The sequence below is a fragment of the Vulpes vulpes genome, chromosome 3 (genome assembly GCF_048418805.1).
Source record: "Vulpes vulpes isolate BD-2025 chromosome 3, VulVul3, whole genome shotgun sequence".
Lineage (NCBI taxonomy): Eukaryota > Metazoa > Chordata > Mammalia > Carnivora > Canidae > Vulpes > Vulpes vulpes.
In genome coordinates, this window is record NC_132782.1 from 85,598,164 (window position 1) to 85,625,281 (window position 27,118).

At 50.9% G+C, this 27,118-nt stretch overlaps 1 long non-coding RNA gene across 2 annotated transcripts in view; it reads right to left on the reverse strand.

The window, feature by feature from the left end:
• Nucleotides 1-3,761: 3,761 nt before the first annotated feature.
• LOC140598279 (uncharacterized) overlaps nucleotides 3,762-27,118 on the reverse strand; it is a 50,317-nt gene continuing 26,960 nt past the window's right edge. Inside the window, exon 3 of one of the 2 annotated variants that reach the window (XR_012000549.1) lies at nucleotides 3,762-5,206. This is a non-coding gene — a long non-coding RNA (uncharacterized lncRNA). The remainder of the gene's footprint in view (nucleotides 5,207-27,118) is intronic. The other variant, XR_012000548.1, reaches the window with a different exon arrangement.

Here is a 27,118-nt window from a genome sequence, read left to right on the forward strand (position 1 = left end):
ATTTTAAGGAATATATCCTATTATGTTCTAATGAGTGGCTTTTTTAAATTTGATTTTATTTTTCTAATGGAAGTTTTTATTTCCGAGACTTCCTAAAGGGGCTTTCTGATTACACATTTTTAAAGTACAATTTGAAGGGAACAAGTAAGTTTTTAAACAATTATATAATGATGTTCCCACAAGGCACAGACTTGGAAGCTAGCCAGTCCTTTGGTTCAGTCCCTGTCCTTGTTTCTTATGAGGCTGTGGACAAGTCTCCATGCCTGACAGAGCCTCGGTTTCTCCATTTGTAACACAGAGCTAATGAGCCCCTCACCTCCAGCAGCACAAACTGTAGAGACCGAAGGTGGATTTCTCCCTCTATCGTGGTAGCTGATAATTATTAGACTTTATAATCAGTCCTGAAATTGCTATCTCCCAAAAGGATATTTGAAAAGGAGGAAATTACAATGCACATTCTCTCCGTTCAAATCAGAATGTTGATCACACAATGAACTGGACGCTTCCGGATGCATCGTAAAACGTTCTCAAAATAATCTCACTTTTCTCGTTCCTCACCTGCCAGGCAGCTGAACCGCAGCTTTATGAAATATGACATGAGTCCTCTTTTATAGCCAAGCATTCATCTTCAGACTCCTTGGCATGCGAGTCCCTCCAAGTTATTTTATTATTTCCAAGAAACTGTAACTGAGCCTTTTTATATACCTTCTGTTGTCATAAGAGTGATCACACATAAAGCATGTCAACCAAATAGCAGAAAGGCATCCTTCATGTAGTTTATGGTTTCCTTGAGACAACCACTCTCTGGGCCTGGTCAGCTGACAGCTTGGAATGGGTATTGAATGTGGCTTTCCAAGGAAAAAAAGCCTGGGGCGTGTAGAAGGTCCTCCCTTGGTCAGTTCAGCCAGCGGCCTGGGGTCGGGGAAGCTGCTCTTAGCAGAAGGGGGCCCAGTGAGCCCCACCTAGGCCTGCAGCGGTTCTTGTCCTGGGCTTGGGCTAGAAGGCTAAGGACCTCCCCTCTCCCCGCTTCACCCCTCTCCCCCAGGTTCCCGTCCAGGATTTCAACTCCAAGGTCTCCTCCCTTCTCTGTCTCATTTTCTGGTTCCGAGGCAGACCAGGCTCCAGTTTGTCTGGTTCCAGGGCCTCAATGTCTCAGCCTTTAATATGGGGATAGAAAATATGCCAGCGCGGGGTTTTTTTGCTTTTTGTTTTTTAATAAGGATCAAATCAGATGGTGGCAGCAAACACGCTTAGTGAATTACCCAGAGGTGCACCGTTATTGTCATTATCATTCCTGCTGTGCGTCGGGAGTCCCAGGCCCGGAGGCTCCCCGCTCCCCGCGCTCCCCGGAGCCGGCTCAGCGCCGAACCGAAGAAATCCTCCACCGACCCAGGGGCGCAGGCCTCCCCCAGCATTTCCCGCCTCCTAAAGGGACGGCCCGAATCCCCCAAAAGTTATGAAAGTAATTTTAGTCTTATTAATTCTGGAAACAAGTCAGTGCGCAGGGAGAAGGAAGATGATGGCTCAAAATAAAGGACAAGGTATAAGGGGACCGAAGCACCTGGGGGCGCGAGGATGCGGGGACCCCAGGCTCCTGCACTGAGGCGGACAGCTGGGTGGACCCCGAGGAGTGGGATGAGGCCTGGGAGTGGGCGCCCAGACCGGGGGCGGGACTTGCTTGGGCCCTGTGAGAGCTGGAAGATCCTGGGAGTCATAGAGTATTCTAGGTGGAGGGGGGGCAGTGGAGCGCAGGCGAGGAGGAGGAGGAGGAGGAGCGCACAGGAGGGGGCAGGGCCTCAGGGCTGGGGGGGCGCACAAGAGGGGGGAGCGCTCAGGAGGGGGCAGGGCACACGGGAGGAGGGCGGTGCTCAGGATCAGGGATGGAGCGCTTAGGAGGGGAGGAGGAGCCCGCAGAAAAGGGGAGTCCACAGGACCGGGCCCAGGGTGCACAGAATGGGGCGGGGCACACAGTGCTGGGGAGCAGTGCACAGGAGCGGGGCAGGGCACACAGAAAGGGGGAGTCCACAGGATAGATGCAGGGCCCACAGGTTGGGGGCTGGGCACACAGGACTGGGGAGGGCTTGGGCGGGAAGTAGAGGGGGGTTGGGGCAAAGTTGGGGCCCAGTAACTGGGGCCACCAGCAGGGCAGTTTGGGTCTGCGTGGCTGCCACTACCTACACCCTCCAGGATGAGTGAGAGTTATCCAGAGAAAGAACAGGGGAAGAACATGTCAGATGGAATAGCATATCCAAGTGTTAGGGATAGAATTGTGCCCCTAAAATTTCACATGTTGGAGCCCCACACCCCAGCAGCTCAGAATGTGATCACACTTGGAAACGGGTTTGTAGCAGACGTAATTAGTTAAGATGGGGTCATTAGTAGGGGTCCTAATTCAGTATGACCTGTATCCTCATTCAGGACAAATGGGGACACAGTGATGCTCACATAGGAGGAGGCCACGGCAAGACACACAGGGAGAAGACAGCCATTGAGGAGCCAAGGAAAGAGGTCTGGAACAGATTCTCTCTCACAGCCCCGAAAGGATCCTGCCTACCCGCACACTGATCTTGGACTGCTAGAGCTGCTGTCACAAAGCCCCATGGACCAGGTGGGTTAAACAACATGGGTTCATTATTCCACGGTTCTGGGGGCCAGAGTCCAAGACGAGTACACCAAGTCACAGAGGCCTGAATGAGAGGGCATGGTGTGGGGGAGTGCGGACAGTTTGTAGCCAGGTAGGAAGCATGAGTGGTATAGGTGGGTAGTGGGAGGAGGGGGCTCCAGAGAGCCATGTTCAGGAGTTTAGGGTTTATCTTTGGTCAGTGTGGAAACCAGGCCTTCTAGCCAGCAGGGAGGTCAGTGTGGGCTTTAGGAAACCCACTCTGGCCACAGAGAGGAGGAAGCTGGTATGGCCACCTACACAAGAGATAGAATCGAGGACAAGGGGGTGGCGGGAACTGGGCAGTCCCAGGAGTGTCAGCAGGACTCCCAGGGGCCTGAAGGAGTGAGAAGTGTATCAATACGCATGGGCCACCATAACAGAGCACCACACACTGGGCGTCTGGACTTACGGACATTTATTCTCTCAGTCTAGATGCTGGAAGTCCAATATTAGGGTGTCGGCAGGGTTGGCGTGTCCTGAGGCCTCTCTCCTTGGCTTGCAGATGGACGTCTCCTCCCAGTGTCCTCATGTGGCTGTCCCTCTGTGTTTGTCCGAGTCTTAATCTCTTCTTGTAAGGACCCGGTTATATGGGGTGAGGGCTACCCTAATGACCTCATCCTAATCTTTCAATCCAAATGAATATATTTTGAACCCATATTAAATGGGACACAGTTAAAAAGTGACCCTCTCTCTCTCTCCATCTCCAGTTTCCTGCTGTTTCACTTGATCTTCTGTAACATGCTACCAGCAGAAGCTCAGACTCCCCAGAAAGTGGTGGCAGTGCAGCCCAGGTGAGTATCGATCATTTGAGGCTTGCATGGAGCTGGAGTTGGGGCTTACTATGGAGGGCTGGGCTGGCACTCCAGTCCTGGGAGCTCTGGAATGAACAGCCTTGACATCTGCGCGATCTTGACTCACAAAGTGTGAATGGAATTGTAATCAGCTGTGGCCCTAGTGTCTTCTCCCCACTGGGTAGTAGTTGACTTCGCATCAGTAGAAAATTCAAAAACCTGTGTTTTTTTTTTTCCTTTGAGAGAGAGCAAGCACAAGGGGCAGAAGGGGCAGAAGGGGAAAGAGAAAGAAAGCTGTGTTTTGCTTGTTTTTTTTTTTTTTGAAGACTTACTTATTTATTTGCTTGTTTTTAAAATATTTTATTTAATGGGATGCCTGGGTGGCTCAGCAGTTGAGCGTCTGCCTTTGGCTCAGGGTATGATTCCACGGTCCCAGGATCAAGTCCCACATCAGGCTCCCTCATGGAGCCTGCTTTTCCCTCTGCCTACGTCTCTGCCCCTCTCTCTGTGTCTCTCATGAATAAATAAATAAAATCTTTAAAAAAAAATAAAGATCTCATTTATTTATTTGAGAGAGAGCATGAGCAGGGAGGAGAGTGGGAAGAGGGAAGAGCAGGCTCCCTTCTGAGCCAGGAGCCTGATGTGGCTTGGGGTTCGATTCCAGGACCCTGGGATAATGACCTGAGCCAAAAGCAGACACTTAACTGACTGAGCCACCCAGGCGCCCCTTATTTATTTATTTGAGGTGGAGGGAGAGCTAAGAGTTAGACATTCAGCCGACTGAGTCACTCAGGTGTGTCCTTTAAACATGTGTCAGTGGTTAACTCCGGAGATGGTGTGAGGAAAGTCACAGCTGGGGCAAATGGGGCCTTCTGGAGCCAGAATGGTGCCAGCAGGGAACACAGAAGGCTCTAGAAGGAAGACCTCTTTATTTTTTGTTTACTTATTTGTTTAATTTGAGGGGGAGAGAGAGAGAGAGAGAGAGAGAGAGAAAACGAGCCAGGGGAGGAGCAGAGAGAGAGAGGATCTCAAGCAGGCTCATGCTCTCATGACCTGACCTGAAGCTGAAATCAAGAGTTGGACACTTAATCAACTGAGCTACCCAGGCACCCCATTCATGTACCTCTTTAAAGACCCTGTCTCCACATACAGACACATTCTGAGGTATTGGGGGTTAGCCCCCCAACATACGAATTTGGGGGGAGACAGTTCAGTGCAGAACAAAGGGATACCCTTGTTTTGGTTGCAGTTTGCACTCAAAGCCCGTGGCCGGCTGTGACACCTGGAGGAACGCAGCACAGGCCTGCTGCTCCCCCAGACTGGCCCTCATGAGGCGATGGCTTTTCCTGGGAAATTGTTGCCGTCTGGGTTCAGCCTTCCCAGCACGCTCAGAAATCTAATTTTCATTCATTCGAGTGAATTTATCAAGCTGGCTCAGCACCAGATGATTTTCTGGGCACTGTGAAACGGCTCCATCTGTCTTGGGGGTGAACTGGCACCAGTCAAGTTCAAAGAAAGTGATAAATAAAAACCACAATGCCAGTTGCGTGATGTGCCCGGTGAGATACAGCTGTCGGACGTGCAGGTTGACAGGCCAGCAGCCTCTCTCCCTCAGACGACCTCCAATGAGAGCCAGATGACCCCCGGGGGCCACTGTGGGTGGACAGACTTTCTCACAGAGTAACCGCACTTTCTTGGCCAGCAGGCAGGCCTCCCGGAGAATGACTGATGCCCTCAAATTTGCCTGATTAGCCTGGAATCAGAACAAGGAGAGTGAGGTAAACTTGAGCGGGGAGGGGTTCTGGGCCTGCACAGCCCGAGGCTCTCTCTCCCGTGCCAGCGATCAGCCCTGGCAAGCCGGCTTCGATGCCTCAGCCAAGATGCCTCCTGCCCCATCCCCGCTGCATGGCCCTGCCCACCACTGTCTCCAGGCCCTGGCTTACCAGTCCCCCTCTTGCTACATGATCTATTTCCGAACAGAGTATAATTCAATTTGGCCAGATTTCCATCGACTGAAGCTGCAGAGCTATGCCAGGCTACCTCCAGACATGTACCCCCAAATCCCAGAATTCTAGGTGTTTCCAAAGCCTCCAGCCCTGGAACCCCCAACCCCAACCTCCCAGAGGCGAATCCCAGCCAGGGCAGAGATGTAACGTCTCTGAGCAGCCCCACTTCCAGAGGGAGAGTTTTGGTAAAGCTAAGGAAGCCTCAGCATCAGGACCTCCTATTTGGGCCCCTGTGAGAGCGGGAAGTTCCTGGGAGTCACAGAGTATTCTAGGTGGGGAGAAAAAGGAGGAAATCAGCAAACACGTCTGGTAACTTGCCTAAAGAGATGGCAGGAGGAAAGGAGCTGGATTCCCAGGGCCTCAGGACTTTGTGGTGATTTCCTTTGTCATTCTAAATAAATACTCATTTCCCTACCCAAGTTTGTATTGCATTCATGTATTCTTGTTCTCAAAGGGAATCCCTCAAACAGTCTGAGCTTTGAGCTCTCAAACTCCAGATCCCTCCTGCTGCTTTGCCTTGAGCCTCCTTTTCTGGACAGTACTGTGGGCAGGAGGGTCCCCCCTCAAAAACAGGCGGCTCCTGTCCTTCCCTACTCACAGAGACGGGCCAGGAGGGAGGTTGAAGTGGTGACCCAGAGAAAGAACCTGGAAGTTTTCAGCAGAGAACCTTTGGTGTGTAAAGCACTATTGGGTCTGAGCTCTGCCCACGTAGTGAAGAATACCTGCTATCCCCTGGCCCTCCCCACGGAGACCACCACTGTTGGGAACACCCACCTGGCTGGCGCCTTCATTTCATCCAAGGGAGAGACTTTTATCTCTGTCTCTCTCTTTTTTTTTTTCTTTTTAAAGATTTTATTTATTCATGAGAGACACAGAGACACAGGCAGAGGGAGAAGCAGGCTCCATGCAGGGAGCCCGATGTGGGACTCGATCCCTCATCCCCAGGATCACACCCTGAGCCAAAGGCAGACGCTCAGCCACTGAGCCACCAAGGTGCCCTGAGACTTTCATCTCTTAATAACATATGCCTTCATGTTCTTTTCCAGGGACGTTTTTAAGCTTAAGAGGGAAAAACAAAACAAAACAAAACAAAAAACTTTGAAAATCGCTTTAAACATTAAATCACGAATTTTTGTGCCTCCCCCTCAAATTCAAAATAATGTATTTTTGCAAACAACAGAAACATCAGACATCTTCCCTCAGTCATCTGTCTGTCTGACAGACACATTTTTAGGGACAGGCGACTGCAGTGCTTAATTTATGTCTTTGTGCGTTTTAATGAGCTCTGTACAATTATTTTGATCTGGGAGTTGCTGGTGTGGCTCCGCATCTCTCATTAGCCTGGTTGTTTGTCATCTCCTCACCTGTGGAGGGTTCTTCCCCCCACCCCTTTGTTTTGTATCTGCTGGTTCCCTTCCCCTCCCACCCCCACCCCCACCCCCGTGTAAGCTGGGCTCCATATGGGAGTTCCTTGGGTGCCAAATCCTCCCTTCATTCAGGATAAAGTCTGTCACACAGGGACAGGAATGGGAGGGCAGGAGCCAGGGCCCCATCGCCATGTGAACTGGTGGCAGGGCTCTGGACGCTGCAAGCTTCACCTCCACTAGCAGACCTCTGCCTCCCTTTACAGGGTCTGCTGCCTCCTGCTCTCTGCCCCTGCTCCCAGCTGGAGACCCAGACCCTTTGCCTCCCACAGCATACAGTGACTCCCCCTCCTTCTCTAAGAGTTGCCACCTCTCGGAGCAGCAATCACAGAAGCTAATGCATGATTCATGGGAGGCTCTTGGCCTGGGAGTGAGCGCCAAGGGAGAGGATCATGAGGCCCACAGAAGCACTTTGGTTCAGGGAACATTCTTTCATTGATGCACATCTGTGCTGCCTGGAAGTGCATTAAAGAGAATCAGATGTGCTGCTACTTCTAAAATAGCTTTTGAATGTGCAAAGTGCCCAGGGAGGATGGGGAATGGCACAGAGCTGACGAGGCACTGGGATGCTAGGGCCTCATTCCAGCTTTGTCCTTGAAGCACAAAGCACCATGTGCCCAGTAGTGGCCCTCCTGGGCCCTGGGACAGAGAGAAGCCTGTCTCAGCCAGGGTAGGACCACTGAGACTCAGAGTCCCGACATTGCAGCCATTTACCACGAAAAGCTCTGTTGGCTCTGTGGCCATTTTAAAAACAAGGATATCTTTGTCATCCTACCTAACAAGGATATCCCCCTATAGCCCTCACCAGAGGCGGAGCTTTGGGCAAAGTGGCCAAGGGGCCCAATATCTGGTGCAGTCCCAGATCCACCATCTACCACCTACAGGCCTTGTTGGGCAACTCACTAAACCTGTGCCCTCCTGACTTAAAACTTCCCAAGTGGTATCCCACCAATGTCTGAACAGCTGGTCTCTATGCTCTGGGGGTATTCAGAAGGACCACTTTTCCTGGGGGCAAGATCTACAGAGCTGCTGGGCCAGGAACCATCGAATCAGGAATGTGTGTGAAGGCCAGGGCTTTGGCCCAAGGCACATCCATCCATCAGGACTTCCAGTGGTAAGTGATTCAAATCTCAACACAACTTGGCCTCACATAAAGAGGGAACTTTTTAGTACCCAGAGGTGAGGATGCTACAGGATACAGCTGTATCCAGGCATAGAAACAATGTTGTCAAGACTCTCTAGTGCTGCAGCCCAAGACTGCTGCCTTCCTTTCTGTTGGCTTCATTCTCAGGCCTCTCCCATGTGATGTCATCACAGCTTTGCCAGCTCTGTGGAGGATGGTCCCTCTTGTCCACAGGCTCAGTGAAAATCTCTATGACCTGAGAAGATGGATTGAATGATGAGCTTGGGAATGAGTGGTGTCAGCACCACCAATCCACACAAAATGAAGGAAGAGAGCCCTAGAGGAAACTCAGAGTCATCAGAAGTGCAGGGACAGTATGCTGGGAAGAGACAAACACCAGGGACCCAGTGTGGAGTGAAGACAGAGGCCCCATCACTGTTCTGTGCTATTTACACAGACTGAAGCAATAACAAACTTGTCAGGTTTGTTCTCCCCAGGGCTCAGGTTATAGCAGTTGGCATTTGAGCTGAGCTGCTGAGAGTAAGCATCAGTTTTCCAGATGGGAAAGGAGGGAAAAGCATTCAAAGCAGGGGGACCAGCATGAGCAAAGCTGCTGAGGTGTGAAAAGCCATGGCATGTTCATAACCAGTGATCCCCATTCTTGCCAGCCCCACATGGGCAGCAGAAATCACTGAGTGGGAAGAGCACTGGTTTGGGAGTCAGACACGCTCAGGTTCAAACCCCAGCTCTGCTGCTTCCTTTCTGTGAAATCTTGGCAGGTCCTTCCCTTTGTAGGGGTTTAGTGTACTCCTCAGGACATTAATATGCATGGGAGACCCTGGAGTCCCTTATTATAGACACTGATATTTGCTGGGTTTTTTTTTTTAGATTTTATTTATTCATGAGAGACAGAGAAAGGCAGAGACACAGGCAGAGGGAGAAGCAGGCTCCATGATGGGAGCCCGACATGGGACTCGATCCCAGGACTCCAGGACCATGCCCTGAGCTGAAGGCAGGCGCTAAACCGCTGAGCCACCCAGGGATCCCTGATATTTGCTGTTTTTACAGTACCTCTCTGCCCCCCATCCCCATCCTGTGCCTTTCCCTGTTCACTTGGGCAGAAAACCACATTTCCCATGCTCCCTTGCCCTCTGGTTTCTAGATAGGTTTAGTCAGTGGGAGGCACTAGGGCAAGACTTGAAAGGTGACACAAGAAAAGATGCTCAACATCACTAATCATTAGAGAAATCTAAGTCAAAATCATAATGAGATACCACCTCACACCCATTAGGATGGCTACTATTTAAAGCAGCAACGACAATAGAAACTAACAAGTGAAAAAAAAAAAAGAAACTAACAAGTGTTGGCAGAGATGCAGAGAAGTGGCCCACTGTGTGCTGTTGGTGGGAATGTAAATCAGTGCAGCCATGCCGGAAACAGTATGGCAGCTCCTCAAAAAACTAAAACTGGGATTACCATAGGATCCAGCAATGCCAGTTCCGGGTACATATCCAAAAAATAGAGAGCAGAGTGTCCAAGATATATTTGTACAGCTGTGTTCATAGAAGTGTTATTCACAGGAGCCAAAAGGTAGAGGCAGGCCAAGTGTCCATCAACAGATGAACAGATAAACAGAATGTGGTCTAGCCATCCAGTGGGATATTATTCAGCCATTAAAAGGAAGGACGTTCTGGCACTTGTCACAACACAGATGGACCTTGAGGATGTTAGACTAAGTGAAATAAGCCAAACCTAAAGAGACACCGTATGATCACACTTATATGTTAGGTAATGTAGTCCAGGGGCACCTTGGTGGCTCAGTCAGTTAAGTGTCTGACACTCGGTTTTGGCTCAGGTCATGATTTTGGGGTCATGACATCGAGCCCTGTGATGGGCTCCACACTGGGCCTAGAGTCCACCTAAGATTTTTCTTCTTCCTTTCCCTCTGCCCGTCCCCCCACTCATGCTCTCCAAATGAATGAATGAATGAATAAAATATTTTAAAGCAGTTAAATCCATAGAAACTGGAAATAGAAAATGGGAGCCAGGGCCTGGGGGAAGACATGACAGAGTCAGTATTTGATGGGGATAGAGTTTCAGTTTGGGAAGATGAAAAAGTTCTGGAGATGGATGGTGGTGATGGTCACACAACAATATGAATGCACTTAATGCCACTAAGCCATACACTTAAACATGGTCAAGACGGCAAATTTTGTTATGTGTATTTTATACTAATTTTTAAAAAAAAAAAACTGGGAGGCAAGGATGGAAGAAGGAGCCAAGACCTGGCCCCCACTGTCCGGTGGAGGCTGCAGGATGGCCGTTCCTCCTCCATTGCTCTGGTGCCTGCTACACAATAATTCCCTCCTTGATCCCTTCTCCTGACAACAAGCCCCAGACACTGGGCTCCAGTAAAACCACTACCTCCATTGGTCTTACCAATCCCAGGGGTGGTTGCAGCTTCCAGGTTGATAATCTCTGAGTTGCCTCATTTTACCCTCTTGGCTTCTCTGCTCCCTAATCACCTGGGTAACCAACAAATTCACTCTGTTTCAATACCCGGAGTGGTTTCTCTTTTCCTGCCTGGGGTTGTCTGTACTACACACCAGTGTGTGTGGCCAGGAGGCAAGGGGCGCGGTGGGAGCAACCCCCAGCAACCCCCCCCACCCCCCGACTGGGGCACACGGGGAGCAAGCAGAAGCCCGGATGTCAAACTGCCTCTGGAGTAATCAGCCCAACCATCAACCAAGCTCCAAACAGCCAGCCTGGAGTCTCGGCTTCCCCAGCAGGTGGGAACACAGGAGACAGACACTCCACAGGTGAAGAGGAGACATCAAAGAGAATCCACAAGCATTCTCCGCATGGTGTTCTGTAAGTAGCTGCAATGTTTCATTATTTATACCCGCTTGCAGCACGCTCCTCCTCAAGCCTGAGCTGAGCCCCCATCCAGCCTGCTGTGACTGTGGCTGACCTTGGGGACTCCCTGCGGAGTTGACCTGAAGACTCCCTGTCTCAGTGACCCCCGAATCCTCCGGTGTTTGCTCAGATCAACCCCTCATTCAAGATCTGCCATCCTGAGCTCATCTCCCTCCTGACTCCAGGGACAGCCACGGCCCTCCCGCCCTAAGGACAGCCCTCCTGCAAAACCAGGAGAGAGGAAAACCTGCTCTGCTCCCTGGGTGAGCTGAGGCCCTGCCTGGATCCTGAAGCTTCTCATCCACAACCTCCAGCTTGCCTCCCAAGGATGCAGGCAGATGCATGGAGAGGCCACTTGCCGCTGGACCAAGTTCCATCACAGAGAGCAAAGGTGAGAAGAGGGCCTCCTGAGAAGTCCCAAACCGGCACCACCCCCTGAGCATCACCACCATTGCTCTGCCGTAGGGCCACCTTCAGTCCCCAGCCTGGTACCTGTGGCTGTAGAGGGGCAGCTGGCATCCCAGCACCACGCACCACCCGCTGGCCAACCATCCACACTGCTCAGCACTGGTCCCAGGAGGCCTCTGTGGTGCTTAGTGGGGGCAGAGCCAAAGGCCGCAGCCCATCCCCTCCTGGCAGTCCCAGAAACCCTCTGGTCCCCAAGGGAAGCTCCCCCCTCTGCTCTCAGCTTGGCCCATAAGATAGGAAATCCTGTTCTCACTTCTGCCTTCCGGGAATACACCGGGAGAGCCACGCTGTCCACCCTTCCCTGTCCTGGTGGGCCGGTGACCTCCGTGATCGTCGCTGGGTGCTACCGTGAAACCAAAGACCGCCTCTCCCGGCTCCTCCCTGGGCAGGAGCCTCGAGGTGCGAGGTGTGAGGTGCGGAAGAAGGGACAGTCCTCCTGCCTCTCACTTGAGGAGCCGGCCTCCCTCCTCTGCCTGCCCCGGGACATGGGCAGCAGGACCCGGCCTCTGCTCTGGCCCCATACGTGTTAGTGGTGCCCACCGGATGCCCTCACAGGCCCGGAGAGTAGGTAGGGCCAGGAGGTGAGCCCGTTCTGGCTTCAGAACTCTCAGGGGCCCAGCTCCCCTCTCCAGTGTGCAGCTCTGCTTTTCTTCTCAGAACAAAAGAATTACAAGTTGCCTGGAGACAGAACCGTTTGCCCTTTGGAATGCAATCCCTCACCTCACCAAGCCAGGGCCCACACTTCCTCTGCTCCTGCAGCGGTGAGGGTGGTGTGGACCACAGCAGCTCTCTGCTCCAGCCCGGGATGAGCATCCTGCTCTCGGCTCAGAACCTAGCTTGTGCCAACATCGACCACAGGAAAGGCCAAGGGTCTCCAGGAAGAGTGTGAGGGTATCACCACGGTCAAGGGGGCAGTGGCTCTGGACCTTCTCTGCCTGGGGACAGTGAGCAAGAGTATATAAATATTCCCTCTTCCCACTGGGCTGGCCCCACTGCCCTCCCCAGCTCGCGGTGGCCTCTTCTGGCCCCTTCGGTCTGTCTGCCAATTGTAGACACCTGTAGAGGGCCTAAGGGACTGAATAAGTGGCCCCCAAATCCATGTCCACCTGGAACCTCAGAATATGGTCTTCTTTGGAAATAGGGTCTTTGCAGAGGAATGATTGAGGTTAGAGCTGAGATCATACTAATTTATGGTGGGCTCCAATCCAGTGAGAGTCTCCTCCTCAGAGACACAGGAGGACCCAGAGAGCCGCAGGGACAAAGGCCAGGGGAGGACCGGCAGAGACTAGTGAGGTTGACCAGCCCAGGAAGATCAAGGAGTGCCAGGAACCACCAGAAGCTGGAGAGACCAGAACAGATTCTCTCCCTGGAGCATTCAGACAGAGCACAGCCCTGCAGACAACTTGATGTTGGGCTTCTGGCCTCTGGAGCCCCGGAGCCCCGGCAGAGTAAACCCCTGTTGTTTCAAGCCTCCCATTGGTAGTACTAATACAGAGAGCCTTCTGGATGGGGAGCCAGCCTCCCCAACCATCCACCCTGTTTGCCCGAGGTCACAGATGTGCTGACCTGAGGCCTCCCAGGACTACACTGCAATGCAGGAAGCTGGGGCTGTCTCCTCTTCCAGGCAGCCTTCCAGGCTCAGAGTCTTGCATTGCAAAGTGAATGCAAGCCTGGGGGGGTGGGAGGGTCCTTTCCCCAGAGCAGGCCTGCTCCTGAGTGAGTAGCTCTGGTCCCAAGCAGCCAAGCAGTGGGACCCAGAGGTTACCCCTCTGCTGGTTTATGTCCAGGCTGTGTTGCTCAGCAGTGCCCCTGTCCCCACCTCAGTTTAAAAGTAATTGTGTTTGTTGTTGTTTTTTTTTTAATGGAACTTGCTCTTTTTTTTTTTTTTTTTTTTAAGTTTTAGTCTATCAAATACAAAAGGAGGTCTTATTTCACAGTCAAGATAACCCCCACCCCAAGCCCCCAGGGCATGTTTTAGGAGTACCAAGACCAATACAGGGTCAAGAAATTCAGATACATGGGGTGCCTGGGTGGCTCAGTTGGTTAAGCATCACCTTCAGCTGCCTTCAGCTCAGGTCCTGATCCTGGGATCCAGTTCCATGTCAGGCTCCCTGCTTGGCAGTGGGGCTGGTTCTCCATCTGCCCCTGCCTGCCACTCCCCCTGTTTGTGCTCTCTCTCCCTTTGTCAAATAAGTAAATAAAATCTTTAAAAAAAAAAAAGAAAGAAATTCAGGTAGATCAAAAGTCATGAACAGGCAAAGGGAAAGCCCAAGTGGCTAACAAGTACATGCAGATGAAGGCAACAGGGAGATACCACTTTTATCCGCGGAATAGACAAGAATCAGGATACTATTAAATGTGGATGAAAACCCAGGGCCATGGGAGCTCTTGTGCATGGCAGACTGGGGTGGCACTGATGAGGAGGACTGTCAGGTTCTGTCCTGGAGAGCTGCCTCTCACTCCGGGAAGGGACCCATGCCAGAACACCCATCAGGGGCCTGTTTGAGATGGCAGATTGTGGAAGGAACCCAGGCTGGATCCCTCAGGGTCCTTGCAGGAAACAGGTGGTATGGCCAAATCAGGACCATTTGAGGGTTCATTTGCAAATGGATTTATAGAAGTGTGGGTACCGGGAAACCCCAGAGAAAGTGCAGAAGACCCAGGTTCAGAGCAGCAGGGCTATTACCCAGGCCTGAGGGAGGAAGGAAGGGAGCAGTGAATGAACCCAAACGGGAAGAGGTGTGGTTGAGCAAGACTCAGTCAGCTACAGTGCTGCTGCCAGAAGGAGCCCCAGAAAGAACCGCCCTGCCCTCCCCTTGCCCGCCAGACCCAGTTGGAAGCCAGAGAGCAAGAGGACCATCATTGGGGGTCCATACAGGGCAGCCTGCTGGGGACAGAGCTGGAGGAGCAGAATGAGGGAATGGAAGGCAGCCAGCACCCTCCCGCTCCGGGAAACAGAAGAATCCCACACGGCATCACGTACCGTGGAACTCAACCCAGCAACCAGAGAAGGTGAAGGAGACATACCAGCAACATCAGTGAGTCTTAAATCTGGTGCTGGGTTAAAAAAGAAAGACCTAGAACAAGATGGAGAGTGTCTCTTCTTCTCCATCGTGGGAGATCTTTGTAGAGTCTACTCTGGGTCCCCTTCCCTTCTCCTAACAGATCCCAGATTCCCATTGGGCTGCTGCTCTTGCCCATGGGTACTGTCCATGTGCTTTGAGGAAGGTGAATCCACCCCAGATGTCGAGGCCAGGTATTAAGGTTTGCCGGGGGCCCCATGACAAAGTACCACATATGGGAGGGCATATATGGGAGGGCATATATGTGCCCATATCAGACAATGGGCATTTATTTCTTGCATTTCTGGAGGCTGCAAGTCCAAGATCACAGTGTCAGCAGGTCTGGTTCCCTCTGAGGCCCTTCTTCTTGGTATATAGATGGTTCCGTGTGTCCTCACCTGGGTGCCCCTCTATGTGTGTCTGTGTCTGTCCTGGTCTCCTCTTCTCGTAAGGACTCTAGTCGAGGACGCCAGTCCTGCTGGATTAGGACCCACCCTAATGACCTCTTTTTACCTTAATTAACCCTTTGAAGGCCCCATATCCACAAAGCACATTCTTAGCTACTTGAGGGTTAGACTTTCAACATATGAATTGAGAGGGAACACAACTCAGCCCACCACAGACTGGCTCAGTTGGAGTCTCAGTGGACATAAACCTACTAGCATGTCTATTCCCCTGGCTACAGGCCCAGATGGATCTTGGGACTCATGCTTGGATGTGGAACAGAGCCTCCCGTCACCATCTGGATGATGGGACATGAAGAAGCGAGGTAGATGATGTGGAACCATAAGGGGTAGCCAATTGAGGATAAAGCTTTTGTTGCAGAATGGCAGAGCAGAGAGATGGGAGGAAATTCTTGGGGTTGGCATTTCCTCTCCACCCTCCAGGGTCTGTGTCTGATGTTGGGAGAGGGAGGCACATCCTTCCCTTGTGGGGTTTGTCGGCTCCTGGATGTTTTTTGCTGAAGACCTGAAGAAAGTGTCAGGCCATCCCCACTCCCAGATTTCTGAAAAGCCCGAGTGGCTCTGTGAAATACCAGGGCTGCTGACCCACCCCAGCCCCCCGTTAGCAGGTTGGGGACACCATGCTTTCCCCCAGCCGGCTCTGGAGGGGATTGCTGATCACCCCACCCACTGGTTGTAGGGTTGCTTCAGAGGCTTGGGCACACCCGCATGATGTCTGCGAGCCTGTCTGGTGCTCAGCATGCTCCCTTTCCATTGGTCTTAGAGGCTGTTGAGAGGGTGTCCTTTCCACCCCCGCCTCTGGTGAGTCTAACTGTGAGAATTGGGAGCCACTCTATTGTGTAAGGAAATCTAGTGTTTTCAGCAACTCCCACCTTCGGGAAGTTCTCATAAGTACCTGGCCCACCACATCTGAATCTCCAAATTTTGTTCAACTGCCCCTAACTGGGAAGGGGCAGTGTAGTCCACTGTGACTCATTTTCCCCAACTGCTGAGATGCTTTTTAACAAATGAAGCCCGGGGATCCCTGGGTGGCGCAGCGGTTTGGCGCCTGCCTTTGGCCCAGGGCGCGATCCTGGAGACCCGGGATCGAATCCCACGTCGGGCTCCCGGTGCATGGAGCCTGCTTCTCCCTCTGCCTGTGTCTCTGCCTCTCTCTCTCTCACTGTGTGCCTATCATAAATAAATAAAACAAAATTAAAACAAACAAACAAACAAATGAAGCCCAACCTGATGCTCCTGTGGGACCAAGAGACTGGCCTTCTCAGAACTGAGGCCCTGGCTTCCAGGCCCAGGAACCACAAGCTTGTGGAGTCTGCAGACTCTCATCCCTTCCATGCGTCTCTGCCCAGGGCCCCCCGCCCCCGAGGACTCGGGACGTCCCCAAGCCCTCCCTTCTGCTCTGGACATGCCATGTCCCTTGCAGTCCTCACACCCCTGCCAATAGCTTACCCTGCCCTCACAGTGTGAGAGCTTCCCCCACGGCAAACTCACCCCAACTGGGACATCGCAGGAGATCCTAAGGGCAGAGCAGGGACATCTGCCACCAGCCTCCTTTCTCCACCCGGAAACAACCTGGTCTTCACAAATGGGTACCTCCTCAGGCGAGGCTGAGAATTACTTCCCAGGCCTTAACTTCGTGAAGCTTTTAGACTTCCTTGGTTTAATGAATGTATGTGGAAATCTGGCCCCTCAAAATCTGTGCCTCATCCTAAAAATAGTAATTCCGATCTCAATGTGTTTTTCACAACATCGCCCCTTTGACACTAGTGGTGTTCCAAGCCTCACAAATTCCTTTAGTAACATGACATTCAGCAGTGAGGTGGTATGTATGGCACCCACCACCGTGCCTGACACAAAATAAGCTCTCGAAAAATATTTCTGGGTGGAAAAGAGATGATATAAGATATGGGGTTCTCTTGGCTCTGCGGTTACCGCAATGTACTTCTAGCCGCCTGGAGTTAGCACAGATCCCGCAGGTTTAAGGGCACGACCCCCCCACCACAAGATCGCTCCCACTTCAATCACCAGGCACAGGCTCAGGGATCCCCAGGCCACCGCAATTCTGACCAACTGGCCACAAATGGTGGGGGGGATGAGGATGGATTTTGTGACCCCCATCGGGTTCAATAATTAGCTAGAATAACTCACAGAGTTCAGGTAAGTGCTGTACTACTGATTACGGTTTTATTGTAAAAGTTACAGATCAGGACCAGACAAACGAAGAGCTGCAGAGGGTGAGGTCTGGGAGGGACTCGGATACCCGGCTTCCGTGCCCTCTCCCCATGGAATCTGGGCATGTAGCACACCTATGATCCACCAACCAAGAAGCTTTGCCCAGCCTTGGGTCTGGCATGAACCAGATTCCTGGTACATCTGGTTCCTATATGGCCATCTTTGCACTGTGTTCTCACATGGCTGAAGGGGTGAGGGAGCTCTGTGGGGTCTCTCTCTCTCTCTCTCTTTTTTTTTTTTTTAGATTTTATTTATTTATTCATGAGAGACACACAGAGAGGCAGAGACATAGGCAGAGGGAGAAGCAGCTCCCTGCAGGGAGCCTGATGTGGGACTTGATCCCAGGACCCTGGGATCGTGACCTGAGCCAAAGGCAGACACTCACCAGTGGGCCACCCAGGTGCCCCTGTGGGGTCTCTTTTATAAGGACACTATCACATTCATGGGAGTTCCACCCTCAAGGCTTGATCACCTCCTGAAGGCCCCACTTCCTCCTACCATCACACTGAGAATTAGGATCTCAACACATGAATTGGAGGAGCCCCAAACATTCTGACCATAACAAGGTGATATTCCCCCGCTTGAAGCCACAACCTACTCATCACCTGGTTGGTCTCTCTGGTTTGGCCAGCACCCATCCTTAGTCATTTCATTAACATCAAATTCAGGCCTCATCCAAGGAGGCCACCATGACTAACACACACTCCCAACAACTCAGAAATTTCCAAGGACTTAGAAGCTCCCTTCCTGGAACCAGGAACAAAGGCCAGTCAGATTCTTTATTATACAATAGCTCAGGTACTGAGTGATTATGTACCATACAGGCTGCAACTGAATGTAACAGCCAGTTCTCAGATTCTGAGAATAACTCTCTAAATGTAATCCGAGTTCATCCCAGGGCTCCAGGTGGCATCACCTTCAAAGAAACACACCCATGACATAAAAACTATCAAAAGATATTCTGATCTGTGCTACGGCTCTCAAAGAATGTCGCCCACTGATGCTTCTTCATGTGCTTTTCCCATCTTTTGGCATTTGGAATCCCTCATCCCTGACAGCTGCCCCAGAGCTCCCAACATTTCCTCCCCTGCCTCAGGAAACGAGCTGAGCTGCCAAAGACCATGCCTCCAATTTCATGAATGGAAAGAAGCTTTCCAGATGGTGATGTCGATTTAATGTTATGTGTCAGTTTGACTGGCCATGGGGCACCCAGATTAAACATGATTTCTGGGTATATCTGTGAGGGTGTTTCTGGATGAGATTTGTGTTTGAAGGTGTGGACTCAGGAAAGGAGATGGCCCTCCCCAGCGTGGGGTGGGCTTCATCCGATCCATTTAGGGCCTGAAAAGAACAAAAGACAGAGGAAAGAGGAATTTGCTACTTTTTTCCTGACTCACTGCTAGAGCTGAAATATCTCATCTCATCTTATTTTATACCATCAGCTTTTCTGGGCCTCCAGTGTTAGATGGCAGAGAGCAGGACTTCTCAGCCTCCATAGTCACCTGAGCCAGTTCCTCATTATATAAATCTCCGTGGTATCTGATAGGTAGATAGTTTGATAGGTAGACAGATAGATGGTAGATGGGTAGATGGTAGACAATAGATGAGAGATAGATGATAGATAGATAGAATCTATTGGTTCTGTTTTTCTGGAGAACCCTGACTATAGACAAGCCTAATTTGGGTTTAAAAAAGACATTTGGTCCTGTCTCCTCTCTCCTCTGGTTGATTACACCAATTTGTGTTTGCACAGGGATCTAGAAGTCAAGTTGAGAAGCTCATTCAATGTCAACTTTACAACACCCTTGGATGATCCATAAAGTGAACACTATTCTCTTTTGCTGTTACAGAGGGAAAACTTGTAGCTCAGCACATTGTGCCCTGCCAGAAGTCACACAGCCACCCGAAGAGGGGCTGGGTCTTCTGATGCTGAGACCAGGGCATTTCCAGAACACCACAGTGAGACTTCAGGAGTAAAATCCTGACCCAGAAACACTGCAGGACCTCAATGACTCAAATAAAGGTGTAACCATATTTATCCTACTCTATTTACCAAAATAGACATTCTGAAGAATTATTTCAATATGATTTGAAAGTTTGAACCAAAGGGTCTTTTGATGAGCATTCAACTGCTAAGAACCAGACACTGCCACCTCCCTCCACCCACTCTCGGGTTCCCTGAGCCCTCTCAATTTTGGGAGAATTTAGTATGAATGCCCAACTCTGTTTCCTGCATTTCTGAGTCCAGGTGTCCACTACTTGTAATCAAGAGGATAACCATTGTGTCTGCCTGGCTTGATCATAAATTGCAGCCCTCAGATGGGAGAAGATGCTTCCAGACACTCCCCAGTCATCCTCCTCCACACCTCACCTCACCAGAAAACAGATGCAGTGGAGGGCACCTTTTCCTGCCCAGTGGTCTCCTCACAGAGGACTCCCAAAACATGTTTAGCAACACTTTCTTTTTCTTTTTTTCTTTTTTTTTTTTTTTTTTGCCTTTGAAAGAGGTCATCACGCAGCTCCTGCCTGGGAAGCCATGGTGCAGAGAAGTATAGCAAGTCAAATTCAACCTCCACCAATCACTGGGAAATCCTGGACACATAATTGGTCTCACTGAGCTGTTTCCATGCTCACAAGTTGGAGGAGATGGGACGCCCCCGCTCCAGCCCAGCCTGCAGGTGCTGTAAGAGCCCCACACATCAATATGGTAAAGGACTTCCATGCAACAGGTGGCACCTCTGGGTGTCCTTCCCACCTTTTGCTTTTCCTCAATAAGCCTCCCTTGGGGAAGATTCCATGCCCCCTTCCCAGAAGGACAGCTTGCAGTGCCTCTAACAAGCTTAGAAGCCCTGGGTCCCGTTGGGGTGAGGGCCCAGCCCTCCACTGAGCCAACATCTGCCCAGCCATGTCAGGGGCAACCACCACTCCCATCCCCAGCTCAGGCCAGGGACGGTAGAGAAAATCCTCCCCTTACTCACTTGTCCATGGTGGCCGAGGGAGCATTGTGTACCAGTCCCTGGTTGCTCCAATGATCCTATGAGCCTCACTGTTATGCCTAACTTCCAGACAGAGGAGGAGAAATAAGCGATATTTGCCCTCTCATCCCCCGCTCTCTGCTCCCTGCCCCAAGCTGGGCATTCTGAGCAGAAAGCAGATCCTTCAGATGCCCAGCTGTGATCAGTTTGGCAGAGCCACACAGAAGATAAGAAACGAATAACTCGAAAGGCAGTTTTGCACAACCAGGTCCATTTTTTCCTGCAAGAAATTTCACACCTTGACATAAATGAGCAGATTTTAAGAAAGAAGAATTCAAGGTGAGGGAGCATTTTTAACTGTTGAGGGGTACATGAAAAAGTAACTTCTCTGTGGACAGTGGCCCTCTGGGATGCGTGACAGGGAGTCCCTTCCCCACAAAAGGTGTCCCTCCCATAACATTCCAACCCCCAAGTGAGCTCATTTCAAAAGGACTCATTTAGAAGTAGGTCAGTGAGAATAACACCTGTAGCTGCCAGTTAGCTGACATTACTGGCATACAGTGGGTGCCCAGTAAATGTTGGATGGATGGATGGATGGATGGATGGATGGATGGATGAGCAAATGAATTATTCAATGCCCCTATCCCAAACCAATGTTCTGTTAAAGCTTTTCCATAATGATCTAGGTGTGGAAGAGCTGTTTATGGAAAGGCAAGAACCCAATTTGCAAACCCTCCTGTTGGCTTCACAATAATTCATGCTCATCTGCGTCTAATAAAATATGGAAGCAATTTTACAGGAACATTTTGTGCTTTAGCGATTCATTTAACTATTTCCTCTAGGGGGCAAGTCATATATTCTCCTCCAGATGTGTGGGGAGTTCTGTGAATAAATCTGCAAATATCAAGATGAAATGCTCCCCCCACCCCTACCCCCAGGAGTCTGAATCTACCTAACGGAAGCATAAAAGTAGAGGCCAACAGGAGTCATTCTGTCTCTTCCTCCTCATGGTGTCTAGGCCCAAAGTACCCTGGGCTCACCCCCTGCTGAAGTGACCAGAAACTACTACAGGAGCTGAGTGCCCAGATCACTTTCCTCACAGAACTTTCCTTGGTGAAGTCCACACCCCTCACTGGCAGGGCCTTGGAGAGATGAGCTGTTCTCCACCCCATTAGTCCCCAGCTCAAGGACCCTAGGAAAGATGCTCAGGTGCCATAGTGGCCACCACTGACCCCTTAGATGCCACGCACGGCCCCTTCACTGGGCTGTGTCCCCTGTGTGAGCTGCCCCTAAACCCCTTGCAGATTTAAGAACTTATGAATACAAATGAGTAACACCTGCCTGGAGCTGCCTATCGTTCCATTCACATCCTGATTTTCTGGGTCACCAATTTTTTTAATTAAACTTTTAATTTTGGGATAATTGGAGATTCACATGCAGTTGTAAGAAATAATATGAAGAGATCCCATATCCCCTTTATTCTGTTCTCCCCTCCTCCCTGCCTTATGGTAATATCTTGCAAAACTGTAGTACAGCACTGAGTCACCAACTTTTAAAAATGTAACATTGCATGCCTATTTCCTAGAATAAGGCAGGAAGGATATTTTCACCAGATTGAGACTTTTTTAAAAGATTTTATTTATTTATTCATGAGAGACACAGAGAGAGAGGCAGAGATACAGGCAGAGGGGGCTCCCTGCAGGGAGCCCGGTGCAGGACTCAATCCCTGGACCCCAGGATCATGACCTGATGCTCAACCACTGAACCACCCAGGCATCCCCAGATTGAGACTCTTGACCCAAACCCTCCCAACGCAAAGCCTGCTTGACTTGACCACCCGATATTTCCCATTTTGATAAGCGGCATTCCCTACCCTAGAGCAAATTCAGATTTTTCTCTCTCTCTTCCTTGCATTCCCCCATGCAAATCCAAACTAGCAACCAGTCCTGCACGTCTAGGCCAAAAAGTCCTGAATCCACACACTCATCCCTCTTTCTACCACAATGACCCTGCCATTAGCCACTGTCAGTGCTCTTCAGCAGAACCAGCTCCAGGGCACTTGGGTAGCTCAGTGGTTGAGCGTCTGCCTTTGGCTCAGGGGTTGTGATCAGGTGGTGACCCCAGGGTTCTGGGATTGAGTCCTGCATCAGGCTCCCCGCAGGGAGCCTGCTTCTCTCTCTCTCTGCCTATGTTTCTGCTTCTCTCTGTGTGTGTCTCTCATGAATAAATAAATAAAATCTTAAAAAAAAAAAAAAAGAAAAGAACCAGCTACAGACTTTGCAAGGGCCAGGAAAAACTAACACACAGAGCCCCTTGTTGGAATATGATTATAAATTCCAATATGGCAGCAGCACAGCAATAAACCAGGCACAGGGCCCTGTGGATCGCCCACTGCCATGAAGCGCCCCCCCCCCCCTTCAAACTGTGACCACCAGGAGCACTCTGTGAATGAAACAAAATTAGGTTTGCTGATTTGCTGCAAGAAGGGTGAGCACACACCACTGGGAACCCTAGGGCATGTCATTTAAGACCTGCCAGAGGATTGAGGCTTCTGTTGTGTGATGTGGGGGTGCAGCCTCAAGTTCAAGGAAGCAAGGTTTGCTCTGGAATGGCTGCTATCAGAATCAGGGGTAATGCTGTGATGGAGCATCTTAATAACTCTTACCTAGAAGGTGACAAGGATAGAGCAAAGCTATAGCTGATGGTGATTAAAAAAAAAAAAAAAAAAAAGGATGGAACGTCTGAGTGGCTCAATTGTTTAAGTGTCTTCCTTTGGCTCAGGTCATGATCTCAGGGTCCTGGGATCAAGCCCCTCATCGGGTTCCCTGTTCAGCGAGGAGTCTGCTTCTCCCTCTCCCCCTGCCCCTCTGCCCCCTCTTGTGCTCTCTCTCTCAAATAAATAAATAAAATCTTTAAGGGAAAAAAAAAAAGGAGTCACATTAGCCAGGATGGAGAATGTCTGGTTAATTTTGTGGTTTGGGGGATCCCTGGGTGGCGCAGCGGTTTGGCGCCTGCCTTTGGCCCAGGGCGCGATCCTGGAGATCCGGGATCAAATCCCACGTCGGGCTCCCGGTGCATGGAGCCTGCTTCTCCCTCTGCCTGTGTCTCTGCCTCTCTCTCTCTCTCTCTCTCTCTCTGTGTGATGACTATCATAAAAAAAAAAAAAAAAAAAAATTTGTGGTTTGGATCATGGCCATTCCCAATCTGTGTTCAGACATGATTTCAGAGGGGTCTTGTGGCTCTCTTGATCCCTTGTGGACACCATGCCTTTGTCTGATGGTGATCCGTGATAATGTTCCTGTCCAAGAAGAGAACACCTTTTCTCTTTCTCCCCACCATCTCTGGCACCCCTACCTGCCACAGCCCCCCTAACTTGCCTTTGATCCAATCTCCACACTGCAGCCCACGTGATGCCACTAAATCACGAGCCATTTCTGAAACTATGAGTGGCATCTGTAGCGCATGGACTTGCAGCCCCCCTAAAAAAGCTACATCCAAGTCCTAACCCATGGTGCCTATGAATGCGACCTCACCAGAAGCAGGGTCTTTGCAGATATAATTAAGTGAAGGATCTCAGGATGCTGTCTATTGCATTTAGGGTGGGCCCTACTTCCAACGGCTGGTGTCCAACGGCTGGAGGAAGAGATGATGACACAGAGACATGCACACAGAGAGGACTGTGTGAGGGCAGAGACAGTGACTAAGAAAAGCCAGGGAAGAGCTGGGGCCGCCAGAAGCTGGAAGAGGCAAGGCAGGGTGCTGCTCTAGAGGCTTCCTTCAGAGGGACTGTGGCTCTGCAGACACCTTGATTTCAGACTTGTGGGCTCCAGGCCTCTGAGAGAACACATTTCTGTTTTAAGTCCCCAAGTTTGTGGTTCTTCGTTGCTGCAGCCCTGGGAGATGAGTGCAGTCTATTACTGCAGGTAGAGAAGAATCCATTTCTTCCTGGGGCCTGCTGGGCCCCCACGGGACCTGGGCCTGCTTCTCTCCATCCTCATCCACACACAGCTCCTCCCATCCCCCCTTCAGCCACACCTGTTTTCCTTTTCCTCCCACACACCAGCCCTTTGCACATGCTATTCCCGCTGCCTGGATTCCACTCCTTTGCTCTTTCCGTGGCTGCTCCTTGTCATTATTCAGGTCTCCATGTAGACACCCCTCCTCTGGAAGACCTTCCTTCAGGTCCCCACCCACCCCCTCACTCCCCTACACCTACTGCTTACCCTCTGTCCTGTTGTTGGTTTAATTTTCCTTGTGACACTGCAATTATATCATTTCTTTGTTCACATGTTTATAATTTGTCTCCACCCTCCATGTGAAGGCTCCATGGGCTCCTGAGCATCCCTGCATGCCCAGCACCTAGAATGGCTTGTTTTTATTGAACAAACCTTGTGTTGTTGTTTTTTTTTTTAAGATTTTATTTATTTATTTATTTATTCATGAGAGACAGAGAGAGAGAGAGAGGCAGAGACACAGGCAGAGGGAGAAGCAGGCTCCCTGTGGGGAGCCCGATGTGGGACTTGATCCCAGGATCCCGAGATCATGGCCTGAGCCAAAGGCAGGCGCTCAACAACTGAGCCACCTGGGCGCCCCAAACAAACCTTGTTCACTGTAGGCCAACCACTCTGCCAGAGGCTTTACAAATACTACCTCATTTAACCTTCATGAATAAGATATTTTACAGATGAGGGGCATCTGGGGTCCTGGGATCCTGGGTCCTGGGATCAAGTCTGGCTTCACGCTCCCTGCAAGGAGTCTGCTTTTCCCTCTGCCTGTGTCTCTGCCTCTCTTTGTGTGTCTCTCATGAATAAATAAATACAATCTTTACAAAAAAAAAAAGATAGTTTACAGATGAGCAAACCAAGGCACAGAAAGGTTAACTCATTGTCCAAAGTCACACAGTTTATATGTGGTAGAGGCAGGATTAGAACCCAGTCTATCCCAGAGTTGTGGGCTTAAACACTCTGCTTGACACACAGAAGACTTCAGTGAATGTCTACTGTATGAATAAATTTCCCTTCAAGACTGGGCACTAAATGGGGCACCTGGGTGGCTCAGTCAGTTAAGCATCTGCCTTCAGCTCAGGTCATGATCTCGGGGTCCTGGGATAGAGCCCTATGGGGCTCCCTGCTCAGCGGGCAGTCTGCTTCTCCCTCTCCCTCTACTCCTCCCTCTGTTCTTGCATGCAAGCTTGTCTGCTCACTCGCTGTCTCTCAAATAAATAATAATTTTTAAAAATCTTAAAAAAACAACAAAAAAAGACTGGGTATGAGCCCTTTGCAGGAACCTATCAGGTGGGAAGAAGGACCCACGAAAGTCTCCTATACCTGTGCTCACCCACTGGGCCACCCCACTGTTCCCTCCAAGGCTCAGGAGACAAGGAAGGAAGAAAAGAGCACCGTGGTGGAGGGTTCTCGCACAGCCTCCCGCCGAGCAAGCCCGCCAGGTCCCAGAGCAGGCCGTCACCCGCACCCACAGGGCTTCTGTGGCCTGGGCCAGTTGGGGGGTGGGGGGGGACTGCTAGGGGGAGGGAGGAGGGGACTCCTTCTCTGTGTACTGGCACTTTCTAGCATGTTTCATATAATATTAGCATTTGTTGCATTGGTAAACAATCCCAGGAAGCAACAACAAAGTGGGTAGATCGAGAAATAAATTTTTTAAAAAGGAGAGAGAGAGTTGTAAGAGGGAAGCATAACCAGAAACGGGTATGGGAGCTTTGCCTGGGAAGAAATTTTAGGCGGGTAAGGTTGGAGCCGAGCGAGCAAGGAAGCAAGGAAGCCGGAGAAAAGAAAAGAAAGCTTTCACAGCAAGGAAGGGAAACTGCCCCCCAGGGCCGGGGGCGCCTCCCAGGCCCTCAGCAGTGCTTCGCCCAGCCCAGAGCTCGGGCAGCGCCGGTTTATGCCCCCCGAAGGCCGCGGTGATCTTTTATTTTCAGGTAAGGGGGAAAGAGAGAGAGAGAGAGGAATGGCTCTGGTTCCTCTGGCAACCTCCCTCCCTCGGTGATTTCCTCGCCCCTAGCAAGCTGTAAACAGAGTCCGTAGCTACAGCCAGGTTTTCGTCAAGTCTCCGGAGCTTGCCTCCTGCTGGCTGCTGGGCAGGTGGAAGGGAGCTGTGGGGCCCGCGCCCCGCGGCTCCCTCCGGCCAGCAGGACGCACTGCCCACTGCCTGGCAGGGCTCCCTCTGCCTGGCCCACAGGGAAACTTAGTGGAGAAGCCTCTCCCAGCTTGTTCTAGGTGTGAAAGGAGGTATTTCCCTCCTAATTTCACGTAATTAGCACCCTCCACCCTCTGAGCAATCAGCATCCAGGAAAGAGAGTTCTGATTCATGCAACTTCCCTGGAGTTACAATTAGACTTCTCTCCATCTCTTTTAAAGTTCTATCTGTCCTGTACCTTACACTTAACTATTCATAAAGCAGTTCCACAAGCACGATCTTGCCTGACTTGCGCTTCAGTATTCTAGGGCAAAACTCACTCGCAAAGCTTTCCTGATGGACTCCCCCGTCCCCGCCAGCTCTTCTAGGAGGGAGGTGTGAGGGGTACGGGTCAGATTCCAGGCCTGTCTGGGCCCATGTGTGGGTCACTGGCATTGGAGGGATCACATGTTTCTGGTGCTCGCCTCTCTCCTTTGACCTCAGATCCTGAAGAATTGGGGAGTGGAGCCAGGACTGGCCAGCATGCCCTGATGCCCATGCCAGCCGACCACCCCCTCTCTGCTCCTCTCTCAGGAGGCAGCCAGGCCCCCAGCCAAGCCAGGTGGGTCTCAGGCATCGGGGGTTGATTTGCTCTCTTCTGCTCTCTCTACCTCTTTGGCTGCATCCCCATGTGATCATGGATATGGATGGACAACTGACCTTTTGCTCCAAATTCCTAGGCCTTAGAAAACAGGGAACTTTGTAGGGTCCAGCCCAGATCAAAAAGTTTTGACACTGGGATTTAGAACCCAAGTCAAGAGACATTTTCTTATTCACGGACCATGACAGGGAGCGGGTGGTTG